We start from the raw sequence: 15,860 nt of genomic DNA on the forward strand, positions 1-15,860 counted from the left end.
CTCGCCCCCGACGGATGCTTCCAGACCGTGTCTGTGGACAGCCCCTGTCTGGAATGTGACTTCTTTGATCAGTCGATTATGGTTTCATCATTAGGGCTGGGCTAGCTCATCTGCTCCTCTCTGATCCATGAGGCCCCTCCAATCCCCTCGATAGGCCCCAGTCCTGCACACAGGATGTCCAGATCCTATCGCCTCCATCCCTCCTCCGCCAATATTATACTAACCCACTATGGTAACCTTACACTGAGAACTGAAGGAATTAAATTAGGTCGCTGCCCAAGTCGCCAGTCAGTGGACATGTTTGGAAGACTGAAAGTCAATGATTTTGTAAGCTGCCAGCTGTTTGAGCACTAGGTTTTCTATGTTTATCGGTGGTGATATAATATTAAATTGCTTTTGACTGGATACTTTAATTTTTCTAATTGCTTTCAGGTTTTTCAGAGAATAAACTGGTTCAAGAGAAACAGTACAGCTGGACAGAAAAAAAAATCTAGCAAATGACCTTGACATTTTTACAACGTACACAATGCACCTCATGTACTTTGAGTGCCGGCACGTGCATCATAACTCCACTGAATAATAACCATCTACTCATTGAGGTTGCAAACATCAAAAGAAAGCGTGATATTTAAGTGCGTCATAAGAAGTTAAGATCCTTGAACACAGTCAAGTAATAAACAATGTATTGACGGGTTCAGTTCACAAAACATGCTTAACTGACCCAGTGGCCTTTTAGTGATGACACATGCAGGTGCGCAGATAAGGGGCAAGTATCCAAAGTGTGCCCACTGAAGCAACTGTTGCAGTTTGCTCTATAATAACCCTCAGACCCATAAACCCCAGCTCCCTCATCCCCATTGGTTCCTCTGGTGTAACCCCTCCCCTCTGGCCACCTCAAAGCAGTTCAGTGGTTCACCTCATCTCTGTCCTCTGTGCCCATTGGTTCCTGGAAATAACCTGTTGATAAACAGAAAGGAGTGCAGTGTTACCGATATGCGTTAGAGGTTTAACTTGATGTAGTAACACTCCTGGCTAGACTGATAATGACCAGGTTATGATAAAGACATGCTTGAAGAATGGGGAAGATCACTGAGACAGTGACACTTGAAACGAAACGAGGCATCGTTATGTAGTTAATAATACACTACTCATGTTCTTTGTGTGACCTTCATTGTGTGTCAGAGAATGCAGAGAAAGCGTGGGCAATATTGCATACTAGTGTACACAAAACCATCTAAAGATTATAATAAGACACAGTATAATAACCATGTAATAATAATATTTAAAGCCAAGATCAAATCGTAAAATGATCAAAGATTTAGTTTAAAAAAATGTGGTTGTCATAGCCATCAGTGGCCATTTTGAACAAAACATAAACATGAACTATCGTACAATCACTGTTCTTTTGTCAATTATGTCGAATTGAATTATTTTGATTGTCATTATGAGTGATTAAAGTCACAGCAGAGCAGCTTTTCATTCCATAAATCATGTGATTCAGTCCATGTATGTCCGCAGCATGGCTGAGTACAGTGTGACAGGCCTCCAGCCCTGGGGCAATAAACCCCAACCGCTGTCTGACAGCCCAGCAGCCAGACACATTAGAGGAACCGCAAGGACGCTTACTCTGTCTGATAACCAGCCCTCATTCACATGAACTCCAGACTGCCTTTGTTCTCCAGCACCTCTGATGAAACCGTCCGGCCTCTGCCACATGCCTCACATTCCTCCCTTAGGTGAGTCCGATAAGAAACACTGTATGGATACCTCGCTGTTACAGTGTAGAAGAGAGTTATTTATTCATTTCTCAACCCCAAAGGCACCGCAAAGGCATTCTAATGGACTACAATGACCTGTGGGGCTGCAAATGGATATCCCTCTACCGTATGTGAGCTTTGGCAGAGCGTTAAAACTCATGGACAGTTAGGTTGTTGTACTACTGCTGGCAGTGCAGGTGAGGCCCAGTAGCTGAAGCTGAATAAGCCTTGTTCTCTATGCAGTCCACTGTGGGTACGGGTCAGTTCCGATTTCACCAGCGCAGGACTTTCATCCACCAGGGCTTTGGGAGATTGCTATGTAAAGCATTCAGTGTCTCTCTCTAAGTGTTTATGGAAAACCATCCATTTCAAAACCCCCAAGACCCCCGTGTAATCATACTCTAGGACCATCAACACTAGACCAGCTGTTATTCTTAGAGGTTATGGGCTGCAAGCTTGTCGTTGCTCCCTTATTTACATTTCAAATTTAGAAATACATATATAAGAAATTGTGCGTTTCGCCTTTTTTATTTGGAGAGCAGAGGGAAGGTTGAGCCGGCACACCACAGCCAAGGTACTAAACCACTGAAATAAAAAACTATATGTATGATATTTTTAGAAATGGGCAAATCAGGGATGTAGTTATGTCTACTAACCGCAAAGAAGTTTAGCAACAATAAACAACATTGCTGTACTTCTGATATTTTGACTCCAGTAGTCTGTCTTTAGATAGTTTAATTATTTGTTAGATCCTTGTAGTTTGTAGATAAAATGGTAGCATGCACTGAAAACTAAATCTGGTTTAAATCTGCAGCAGACATGGTTACAATTTTGGATTAAAAGGATAGAGGATATGCAATGAAATTTGTATCTATGCTGTATGCTACTTTTGTATATACTGTATGCTACTTTATTGTACTGTATGTAACTGAATCTTGTTATATTTGGAGGGTTGAACAAGATATGTTAGAATTAAGTAGGAAGATCCAGGCAGAGACACAACTTTGGTGGAAAGGTTTATTAAACTCCTCATTCTGTGCACCTATGGTCTCATTAGGACATTAAATGTTGGGTAAACGTTGGCATTTTGAATCAAGACATCTTGTCTTTTCCCCTCTGCATACTTAACTTGTCAGCATCAGGTCGCAGCCATTAATCTCCAGCTTTGGGCAAAACCACTTTAAAAAAATAATTTCAAAATGGCTGTTTACTCTCTAATTTGTTATTTTTAAAGAATTTTCATAACACGGGACATAAACCTGGTCTTTTTTGGAAGGAATAGTGGTCATTTAAAATTCTGTGAATATGGCTACCATGATGATCAGCACAATGAAATCTGTGTTTGAGATAAATAATATACTGAATACACCAATTAAATAAAATTGTCAAATCGAACCATATAAATAATGTGTCTAAATACATTATATGTCAAGTTTGATATCTCCTCCAAGTCACATAACAGGGAGTAGAGTCAACTTAAAATAGCACGGCTCAGTACCTCTAAAGGAGACTTGCCTGACATGTATAAGACCAAACCAGGTTCACCTCGTCATCGTGCTCTGTTATTATCCCACCATAGCTGCTTCCCTCAGACCTCCAGCCCTATGCTGCTGTGTGGACTAGAGGTCTAGCTAGCTGCCTGTATGGACCACAGGTCTAGCTAGCTGCCTGTATGGACTAGAGGTCTAGCTAGCGGTCTAGCTAGCTGCCTGTATGGACTACAAGTCTAGCTAGCTACCTGTATGGACTAGAGGTCTAGCTAGCTGCCTGTATGGACCACAGGTCTAGCTAGCTGCCTGTATGGACTAGAGGTCTAGCTAGCGGTCTAGCTAGCTGCCTGTATGGACTACAAGTCTAGCTAGCTACCTGTATGGACTAGAGGTCTAGCTAGCTTCCTGTATGGACTACAGGTCTAGCTAGCTTCCTGTATGGACTACAGGTCTAGCTAGCTTCCTGTATGGACTACAGGTCTAGCTTGCTACCTGTATGGACTACAGGTCTAGCTAGCTTCCTGTATGGACTACAGGTCTAGCTTGCTTCCTGTATGGACTACAGGTCTAGCTAGCTTCCTGTATGGACTACAGGTCTAGCTAGCTTCCTGTATGGACTACAGGTCTAGCTTGCTACCTGTATGGACTACAGGTCTAGCTAGCTTCCTGTATGGACTACAGGTCTAGCTTGCTTCCTGTATGGACTATAGGTCTAGCTAGCTGCCTGTATGGACTATAGGTCTAGCTATCTGCTTGTATGGACTACAGGTCTAGCTAGCTGCCTGTATGGACTACAGGTCTAGCTAGCTGCCTGTATGGACTATAGGTCTAGCTTGCTGCCTGTATGGACTATAGGTCTAGCTAGCTGCTTGTATGGACTACAGGTCTAGCTAGCTGCCTGTATGGACAAGAGGTCTAGCTTGCTGCCTGTATGGACTATAGGTCTAGCTAGCTGCCTGTATGGACTACAGGTCCAGCTAGCTGCCTGTATGGACTACAGGTCCAGCTAGCTGCCTGTGTGTCTCTCCTAACCTCACCACGTCTCCTCAACAGTAATTACACCCTTTTAACATTTCATGTGTTTTACGTTTCCGTTTCGGATCGGTGTGCAACGGAGCGTTCTTCCACAGCTCCCTCTAGTTTACCCACATGTGGTTTGGAGTGCGAGAGCCCCGGTGTTACAGTATCTTGAGTATATACAAGACAACTGATCACCACTGAGGGGGCTCTTCATGGACTGGAAGAGGGCAGCATGCCTAAACCTGCACTAAGCAACAGTCTTTCGCTCTCTTCCTCACTGTGCCTATCGCTCTTCTTCTCCCTCCATCCCCTCCATCCCTTGCTCTCTCTCTCTCTTTTTCTTTCTTTCTCTTTCTATCTCTCTCTCCCTCCATCCATCGCTCTCTTTTTCTCTCTCTCCTTTTCTTTCTTTCTTTCTTTCTCTATCTCTCTCTCCCTCCCAAATTCTCTGTGTAAACCTGGCCAATCCAAATGTGTGGCATTGGCGGCAAATACATTTATTTCACATTGACTGGTTACTGATAGTGAGAAAACAAACACAGGCCTCAGTGTGTCAAATATTTGCCTATGTGAATTGCAATGCTGATTTGCACTGGAGTTCTTCAGTAGCAGCTCTATTGGTCATGCAAGTCAGTTTAATATTTGATCAGTTGAACCGACTGGTTTCCATCTGGTATTCTCCACCTTATTCAAAACAGTCTGCCTCATACTGTTAAAGTAAAATATTATTGACATGGACCTGCTTTACACACTGCTAATGCCTAGCATGAACCAGCAAACCATACATGAGTGTTGGTGTATAGACAAATATAAAAGCTCTAATATGGTGTACCAAGTACTTCACAGTGCAAACAGAACAGTGCAAACAATACACTGTAATAACAGGTAAGAAATAGGAATGTTCAGATTGGTTGTACTTTAAACTCTTTCCGTCACGACACGACACACAAACACTGAATAATTTCCTTGTGTTTTGCATTTGAGTCAACACAGATACTATGACCTGGCTACTCTGTTCTAAGCCGTACATAACTCTGTATGTTGTGGATGCACACACACTCCTTCTGTAATTGTGTGTAATGAGATCCTTAAACTGTCAACACGGATCACCAGCAAGAGTGGGGGAAAGTTTATCATTAAGATTTACATCCTCCTCATTTAGCCTCAGGTCTTATGGCTGCAAAGGTAACAGTGTGACTATTTAAGATGCAGTGTGAAGGCTTAAGAACGTTCCAGAAGGGCGGAGGTCTTCCTCTTTCCATACATATGACCCAGTGGAAAAACACATTGGGCTATTTTAGACGTCATTTGTGGCGATCCCCATGTTTGCTTTTAATAACTGAGACTTAAAATATGTGTCAGATCAAGCATATTAATGGAACTTTCTCCACTAAGTTATCACTGAAATTAGTGTTCCAGTAAGACATGCTGTACCAAGGCCAGTAATTCTAAAACACACACACATACATACTACACAGACACACTGCACACACACACACACTCACTTATTGACTTATTTGACTTATCTGCTTTTCCCCTCCAGTTGTCCTCCAGACAGGCTAGCGGGCAGACTGCCAGCAGTCTCAGACACAGACAGACAGTCCTGGGCCATCTTAGACGATACCTTCCAGACAGCCTGTTATGAGTGAATCATTCCTGTGTTGTCTCTCATATTCCTTGGCATATGGAGGAGAATTCGCTTTAAAACTGAAACTGTGGACTGGGTCCAACCTGGGGGATGCACTTTCACACTTGTACAACGTCCAAATGTTACACATTTCAGCCGATGGCATTGACCGTGGTGATAGGCTCCCAGGCACATCCCAGAATACCCACACCTGCTGTATTGTAATGTTTCTGTTATTTGAATTCCTTGTGAAATAAAAAAGGACAAAGTAATGATTTCAGCACGGCAACGCCAAACTCCGATTAGGCTGATACATGCCATGAAGCCGGGTCTGCAGCAAGGCTGTGTCACTGGCAATAGTGGAGCCAGCGCTGTGTCAATGTCCTTGGAGGAAGCTGAATGGATGTCACTCCAGTTTAAACTGGAGCAGAAAAAACTTTTTTGTACAATGTTTGTAATGGCCTAGTGCTTTTCCCCTTATTAGTTTCTCTCTCTCTCTCTCTCTCTCTCTCTCTCTCTCTCTCTCTCTCTCTCTCTCTCTCTCTCTCTCTCTCTCTCTCTCTCTCTCTCTCTCTCTCTCTCTCTCTCTCTCTCTCTCTCTCTCTCTCTCTCTCTCTCTCTCTCTCTCTCTCTCTCTCTCTCTCTCTCTCTCTCTCTCTCTCTCTCTCTCTCTGTGTGTGTGTCCCTCTCTTTTGCAGTACTGGCTCTAAAGACCAGACCTCAGCTGATGTCTGTCTCAGTTCATCTTCTTCCGGCGTGGAAGAAGAACATTGAACATTTCTGTTCAGTTGTAGCTATTGCAAAACATCTGTGTGCCAGTGAAAACACAGAACATTAAAAACATATGCCACATTTACACCAGGCAGCGAAGCAGTGAAAGGAATGTCATCAATATCATAGGAGGAGACAATACCAACGTCCTCCACAGTTTTTCCCTCCAATTTACGCCTTTATTACTGGAACATGGCGGCAACATAATGTTCAGAATAAATTCCCACATGTTAGTGCATGGACCTCCCTTTAATGCCACAGTGTTGGCACTCCTTGGGTTGATGACGGAGGTTTTCAGGCCTGGTTGTTTATCACTCGTTATAAGGGTCAGAGGTCGTGGAGGAGGTGTGGAGTTCCGGTACTTTGTGCCCTCTCTTCTTTTTTTTTGTCCGAGGGAAATCTTAGTGACATCCAAATACATCCACTTCCTGCTTTCGCCTCTCACTCACGCCCTCCCACACGTTTGACCTCTGACTGCCGGGGGCCCGGACCACTGCGTATTGGCTCCCTGGAGTTGAACTTGAATCTTGGGACCACAGGGACTACAATGAAAGAGGCATTGTCCCTCTTCGAGATAAATTACCCACCAAACAATTGCTGTGCATTTTCTTTTATTCTCCCATTCATAGAACGAGCCACTTATCTTGAGCTGTCTGAGGCTTTTTGGCTGTTCAATTCATGAGTTGAAAGTTGGGGGCGAAGCATGCACTTCCTGTCCATGGGAGACTATCTTTCCAGCCCCTGACTAATCACCGGAAGATAACAACTTCTCGTATGTGACAGACAATAGGAGACATAGCCTTTGTGTGATGATGTCTCTGTTTGTGCTGGCCTGGCAGTACAACTCATAAAATAACTACATGAAGTGATCATTGAATCACAGCACTTCTCCAAACTTTCAATTCTTAAATGTTCTAGATTTCACAAACCATAATCTATCTGATCAGTGTTACTCTAAAAAAGATGTTCGCTATGAGTGGCATATACTGTAGTATGGAAGTCAAAGACATGTAACTGGGGAGACATTGTGCGACCTGAGCATGACCCAGCATAAAGACGGCTGTACTGTAAGAGTATATGGCATAATTACTAGCTTTATTTTTCACTTTAATTAAGGAAAATAATGATGCCAATGCAGACCTACGAAAATATACTGTACGCTTTACCACAAGTCCAATTGAGGCAAATTAGAAATAAATTCACTGACTTCTACTGGTGTAAACAAGAACCATATGCGTTTCATTGAAATAAAGAAATCAAATAAACATTAGCCTCAGGAACAGTAGTGAGTGCATGCTTCATTAAAAAGCAATGTTGTTGCAAGTACATCACGAAATACTTACCGTACCTAATTACTCCCTTTGGTTTCTCTTCTCCAAATATACAAATTACAGAATATGTGTGCCTTGATTGGTCGGAGCCAGGTCTTCTCCTGATTATAATGGACCCCAAAAGACCTTTCAATGCTCATATCTGAAACTGCATGCTCCATTTCCACACCATTAGAATGACACACGTCGCTTTAATCAAAAGGAAGAAAGTAAAGAGAAAAAAACATTTTGCCGACAGTACCGAGTTGCATGGAAACACACGTCTTCAGCAGTTTGGCTGAAGAGGCTGTTATCCCTTTCAATGTTGTTACACTAAACAGAGATAAGTGTGTCTTCTGCAGGTGGCTCTTCTATCTCTCCCGTGACCTTGCATAATATTCCAAGCCTGAAAAGTAACTTATCAGCTCCAGCTGTGGACGCCACATGTGCCACTGCCTTCTGTTATCCGACCAAACAGACACAGGAGCACAAACAACGATCATCACAACACGTTTGCTTGCTTAGTGCTGGCGGTATCGAGGCATATTTTGACTTTGACCAATACGCACACTTCAAGAGCAACTGTCCAACCTGCTTTGAGGCAAGAGTCCAACTGAATTTGAGCTGTTGAAGCAGCCATTGTTTGCTAATATGGTTGGCCTCCCGTGACAGATTTGCAGGCCAGTTTGACACCCTCACCCCTTCATGTGCTGCTAGGGGACTTGAACCCCACATTCCAAAGGCCCAGACAGTTGGCCCTTCTCTTTGATACCTATTCCCAAGAGAAGGCAGGCCAGCCTGAGGATCTGACCTCTGTTAGCCTGAAACAGCTGGGAGGGACATTGCATGTGCTGTCTCCCTTGTTCTTCCTTGTCCTACGATCGCTGTGAGTTCAAGTTCTGGCTTTTTAGAAACATGGCTAGGTTTCCCAGCTGCAGTGGAACATAGACACTGTGTTAAGGTTCTCGGTCACAGCAGTAGAGATTCCTCGTCTTTGCGTGGCATCACTCTGTCACTACATCAAATGTCACGCCTTGGCATGAGATGAGTGCCCGGCCACACAGACCAACACACACTGTTAAATCACCATAGTAGAGACTGTGTATCCATTCATAGATGCGATGGTGGTGACGCTGTGTATCTGTTCGCTCTCGTCAACCCTTTGTGTTAACCTCGCCATTCACCCTCAGTGTGCTCTGTCCGGCCGTACCGCCCCCCCCCCTCCCTCCCCCCCTCCACACACACACACACAGAGACACGCACACTTTTTTTGACCCCTATTCCTCCAGATGTGAGGGGAGAGTCTGAGGCGGCCCGAGTGTGGCCCTGTAACAAAACGGAGGGGACACAGAGGGGCTCAGTGTCCTGGCCTGTCAGAGCCTGGCCTTTCACAGCCTCTAAATCCAACAGCCCAAGACTGGAAAAATATTAAGTCCCTGCTAGCCACTCAGGTCATCCCTGAGTCCTGCCGTCAACACCACCCATAGGGCAGAAACCAGTGGACCTTACACCTTAGAACCTATTACCATGTCTGCAACAAGCCACTATTACAGGTTTGATTTTCAGAATGCTGATGGAGGTTAGGTTCCGATTTAGTGCTCTGCGTTCTACGGATGTCTGTTCTATGTTAGTCAGGAGGCTGTGGGCTAGACACAACTTAGGCACAAAACGTAGACGAAGGTGGAGACCTGGTGTCAAAACTGATTAATCCTACGGCAGACATGACTGTAATAACACAAACCCAACCTTGCTCTGCTAAACCCTGCTTTGCAGGCCTAGATTGCAGCCCAAATTATGCCTCAGTGTCCAAAATAAAAGATTGAACTTGTAGTGATTGGCTGTGGCAAAGAAAATGTCATGTGAAAACACACTGAAATGCCTGCATACGGCACACATAATATGAAGGCTGCGCAATACGCAGCTTTGCTGACCTGCAGAAAACGATCCACTCCATGGTATTTCTCTCCATAGTGTGAAATTAGTGAGTTGTACTTATTCAGTGTCAACCTTTTGTACAATTCCCTGTCCAAACAGCCAATCGGGACCCATTTATACAGCGTTGGCTTGGAACAGGAACTGACAGGCCTGGCAGAGGTGTTCCTCTCCACATAAGCCACAAAAGTCCTTAGCAGACCAGAGCTGAGATCCATCATGTGGTTTGGATAGACACTTCTGATTACTGCTCCTCTGGCGCAGACATGTATAGGACAAGGTTGCCAGGTTGGATCTTCAAATGGACAGTGAGTGAAGTCACCCCCTTTATGAGACATCCTCTGAGAGGGGAATATAAGCAATATTGCTAAATGATATACACAGTGTATTTTTTGTGAAGTGACATCAACAGATTTGACCCGAACCCTAACCCTCCTTACCGCCCAACTTCCAAAAACAAAGCTTCCGCGCCTGAAATTGGAATATAACCTCATTGTTACATTTGCTTTAAATAAAAGAACCTGAAAAGCACATTTGCAAAAACAATCTCTGGCTGAATCTGGCCGTTTCAAACGGTTGTCCGTCGGCAACAGCACAGATAAATGAACGACGATAACAAGAAGCAGTCTTGCACAAGACAAATGCATGGTTACTCAGCGACCCCACTCTGTTATTTTGTTCTTCATTATTTTTATTTATCCTATGTAAACTCCAAGCCTAGGACCACGGCTCTGCTGCCAGATCACCTTTCAGGAGGCCTGCAATTTCAGTGTCCTGCCTCTACGCTTGGATTAGTGTGGTTTAAACAAACGGGATCTGGGCTTCGTGAAGCCATTCAGACCACAATCGTTGTTGAGGGCTCAATCAGACACTTCCAATTCCGAGCACCCGGCTTCTCAGCCTCAGAGGGAATGAAAGTATTTCGAAATATAATACTGTGATGCAATATATCATGTTTGCCACAACAGTCACATTCAGATAGGGTAATCAACTTCAGTTTTGTTTAGTCCAGAGTAAAACTTATAACTTATATAGTAAAACTTATAACCTAACAATAAAGTAGGCATGTTCTACGGTGTGTTATAACATTATTGTCTTTGGAACACAACACACATGTAATCATCGCATTAAAAAATGAAACATGTCTAGTTTACTTTCATATTTTTCCTGTCTAAAAATGAGGTTGATCCACCAGCACTCTTGATTTAATTCAGTGGCGAAATCTTTAAATTTGTCATTTTAACGGTATGCTTTCAAATGAATGTTGTCTGAAAATATACTACAGCTGAAAATATGGCATACTTCAGACTAATGAAGTAGTACTTTCCCTTGAACCATGCTCCTAATGACCTTGCTAATGCCTACAAACCACCATGGGATGAGGGGTAAAAAGAAAATAACTAAAACATTATAAAGATAGCTTCAAAAACCAAGCTTTTTAGTGCACATTCAACAACACATCCAACCATTACATCTGTAATTTGTCATCCAATGTTTTTTTTTTTCCACTGGCCAATATGTAACGTCAAATGGCCTGCATCACAAGTTTGCTAATGCACAGAGGCACCATACTGGCTAGCCACTGCTTCACTGCTAACACTTCCTCCTTTAAAAGCAGCACTCCAAATGAGCTCGAACACGAAACCCCTCGTTTACAGAAAATACAGGTCAGTCTATTTGGTAAAGCTGGAATTTCAAAACAAAAATAACAAAAAAAGAGTTCAGAAAGACCCTCTTGTGTTTGCCTTGTGAATTTCACCCAATTTGTCTCAATTGGTTACTGAAAGTTACTGAAACGGTATATGTCTTGTCAAAGCATGGCAAAATATGACAGATCACCCCCACTTTATCCATCTTGAATTTGGCATGTTTTGAAATTGTGTACCGTTTCCATGGCGCCACACCAACAGGTCCAAGATTTCATTAATTCCCTTTTATTTACACTTCTGGTCTTTTTTTCTATTCAAGGACAAAGTCAGCTTATGCTTAAAGTCAAGGTTTTTAATTATCGTTTAATTCTAATAAATATGTTTGTAAGGAAGGCTTGGCTCATGTTTTATTTGCTCAGCGTCCAACCATCTAAGGGAAAATTCAACTGGAACTCTAAACATGTAGTTTTGTGAAATATCACTGCACAAACATGACAATGGTTGTCCTTTTTTAAAACAGGTCAGAGCTGCCGAAAAGACTGTATATACAGTCACTTTGTTCTGATTTCTTCAGGTCTCCATGACCCAAAACGTATAAAGGAAGAGGTAGAACTGTATGGAGTGCTTGTTGGTGAGGAGTCCCTCTCACACATCCTGCAGGGTTTTCTGCATGTTTACTAAAACCCAGAGCATGACCGTTTTAGCATGCCCACCACAATCCATCCATCATCCAATAGCAAGCAACCAAATTAGTCTTTGTCCACAGAGAGTCTAAAACAGAGTGCAGAGGGGTTCTCTAAGGGATAGTAGGACTGGGGAGACTGTGTTTGATGTTACACAGACACCACCCTAACACCATCTCCACCAAACTAGCAAAACATGATCCAGCTCGATTTCACCAAACATCACATGCTATTACAACACTTTGAGCAGAAAAGGCAGCATTGCACCTTTCCCAACATTTACTTTTATACAGATATGATTAGAAACAGGACCACCCCCACTCCTGCCTAAGCTTTCTCACTTTTTTACAACAGTACCAGTAAAATACAACTTGTGGTGGCAAATAATAATAATAAATAATAGGTTTCCACTCTCAAATGCTGATTCATCCAAATGCCCAAGTAAAACAAAGTCGTCCTTAAACACCTTTTTATCTGAAACAAATGTGATAGGCTCTCACTCTCTCCTTCCTGGTAGAGCTAATGTGTGTTGAGTTGGTCTGCTTTAGTAATGGGACTCCCTCCTCTACCAATCAGATACACTTTAATTCAAGTTCAATGCTTGGCTGCACCCGAAGGAGTCACTGGCTGTAAGTGTTTGAGCTGGGTAGGTCAGGGACGTACAGCTAGAGACTAGGCCTTCAGCTTGACATTGTGAGGCTTATTCGCAGGTAGCCTGTAGCTATGTGGCTGAAAGATTATAGAGGACCTGGTATGATGCACGGGAAACAAGCAAATAAACATACAATACCCAATGACAATCCTCAAAGTCCTATCAGTGCAGTCATGAAGGGCAGACAGCACTCTGGCACTGTGAAAGCACACTGGTTTCCTGTCAAAGGATTGTGTTTAATAAATGACAGCATCGGCATGGGACAGGTTGCTGATGTCATGCACGCTCCATTTCCAGCAGCAGGACCTGGCTGTGATTGGGGCATCAATCTCCTCCTGTCTCTTCTGAGATGGAGGGAGAGCTAACAGAGAGCCGCCCCCCCCCCCCTTCCCATGTACAGAAACACACACAGAAACACAGACACACGTGGCATCTAACACGTCCTTAGTGTTACTCAAATCCTACAAGTGCATTTTGGGTGAAAGGGGGTGTTGAGGCTTAGAAGGCTGCATGCTTCCTCCTCCCAACTGGCAGGCCCTCAACCCAACCCTGAACCTTACGCTGCCTCGCAGGATTGCATGCTGTCCCAGACTGCTCTCAGAGAGATGAGGCTTGGGCTTTACCATGTCTGGCAAATGAAGCCTGTCCTTAAAGCTCCAGGAATTTAGCCTAATTTGCCAAAAGCGCTTGTGAGGTCAGTTAGCAGAACTCAAAGCCCTAGCAGTGGAACAGGCCAAGCTCCGTGGCAGGACTGGCACACAGGCGTGGGGGTGGGGGATGGGGGTGGGGGGGCAGTGGGCAGTGGGCAGACTGCACTGCTGATGTCCCGGCAGCCAATAGAGTTAGACGGTGCATGTTAGTGACCAATCCCACTGAGAGAGAGAAGGGCAGAGAGACAGAGAGAAGGAAGCGAGTAAGTGAGAGGAGGGTGGGGGTGGGACCGACAGACAGAAAGACGGGTGGGTGAGCAAGAGAGAGAGGAGGGGAGATCAAAAAGAGAGAGGGAAAGGGGTGACGGAAAGAAAGGGGGAAGATGGAAAGATAAAGAGAGAGGGAGAGCGAGAGTTAAGGAGAGAGAGTGGGGGTGGGAGGAAGGGGAGAGAAAGCGAGAGTTGGAGAGACAGAGGGGGTATGTGAGAGAGGTAAGAGAAAGAGAGAGAGAGTGGGGGAGAACACGAGTATGGGGAGATAGGAGAGAGAAAGAGAAAGAGTGGGTAAGGGAGAGAGAGGAGAGAGAGAGAGTTAGAGAGAGTTAGAGAGAGATGTTGTAAACAACCGTGTTAACCTAGATGATTAATCCTCCAAGGAAATGATTGGCCAGCCAAGTCAAACATGGAGGGCCCAAACAGGTTTATTACCACATGAAGACCTGTGTGTCCGCATGTGTTTCTGTTCATGTGAGTGTGTGTAAGTGTGCTGCTCTCGAGGGGGGAACTGAAGGCAGGTCTCCTGTGACGTATGTTGCCTTCTTATCAGAAGCCTGTACCAGTGTAAGAGATCTCTGCCATGGCCTGATAGTCTAAAGAACAGAAGAGTGAAGTCCGAAGGACTCATGATTAGAGCAGAACCTGGAGAGAAGTCCCTGGAGATAAAACACACAGCAACAAAAGCAGGATACAACTTTTTATGAACCTGATGTGCCTGCTGTGTCTTTCTCCATGTATTCTGCCCTGACATGAACAGCCTCTAAATGAGAAGAATGAGAACCCCAACTAAGTGTGATCAAGCAAACTTCAATCAATTCTAATTCTCAACCAGACCTCAACTACTGTAAGATAAGGTCTTAATCAAAGTTCAACCAAAAGTACATTCTTAACCAAACTATAACCAAAAGTAATTCTCAACCAAACTTCAACCAAAAGTAATTTTCAACCGTAGGAAATTCTCAAGTAAACCTTAAGTAAGTGTGATTCTCAACCAAAGCTCTAAACATATCCCCCCTTGAGGATTGGCTAAATGTACATTAGTCCAGTGACGATGTGGAACTTGCATCTCAACATGTTTTGTACCGTCTCGGACAAGCTGGTCATGCTGTGGGAATCCCTGGGTCTAAGTGCTCGTCTGGTAAACAAATCAGGGTTAATTAAATACACACTTGTCACTCTCCACTGACGATACAGGGGGACATTTATTTGGACAAACTGCACCCCACAAGACTTAAGTGTCCCTAGCTGACGCCAACAGATAAATACCTCTGAATTAGGAAATGGATTGAATTTAGCCAAAGTATGCTTTTAGAACATGTATTTCTCTCTATCCCCATAGTCTATCTAACATCAACAAACATCCAGTGAGTGACAAGTCTAACTGCTTAATCTGATTGTAAACTTAAAGCACAGATTAAATGTCTGACTACTGTATGTAGTCCCATAAAAAATGTATATTTGTTGATGATACAGGTTATTATAGCCTACAAATTAACTGTATAAGATGCTACTGTTAAAAAGAAAAAAGAAAAATCCTATAACAACAAAAGAAAGAAATTTCTTTTTTTTTAAAGAAAATTCTAAACACAATTATACAATGTCTTTCTTTAATTTCCTTGCCAACATCAGTCGTGTGTATAAAATACTAACCGCAGAGAGTGAAAATTCACTTTTCAGCTGCAGTGAAAGCAGCCATTAAAACAGGATTTTCTGTGAAGCATCAATAGAGAGATGTCCCAGTGCCAGCGTTCAATGACAATGTTCAGACAGCCATGCAAATGAAACCAACACGTGTGAGCGTGTGAGAAAGAAAGGGACGCGGACCCACCAGGCCAGACATAAGAACACTGTGCCAAGGAAAAGAGAGGGAAAATAAAAATGTCTTCACATGCCTTGACAAGCGCTATGCACTGTCAGAGTCCTTGTCATGTCCCTGAAAAGCCCTGGTGTGGAGTGTGCAGTGCATTTTTAGACGACGCTGTCGATGTCTGTGCGCATGCATGCATTTGGGTGGACTCACTTTATGAGTGTACTCCTTTGTGC

The sequence above is a fragment of the Osmerus eperlanus genome, chromosome 2 (genome assembly GCF_963692335.1).
Source record: "Osmerus eperlanus chromosome 2, fOsmEpe2.1, whole genome shotgun sequence".
Taxonomy (NCBI): domain Eukaryota; kingdom Metazoa; phylum Chordata; class Actinopteri; order Osmeriformes; family Osmeridae; genus Osmerus; species Osmerus eperlanus.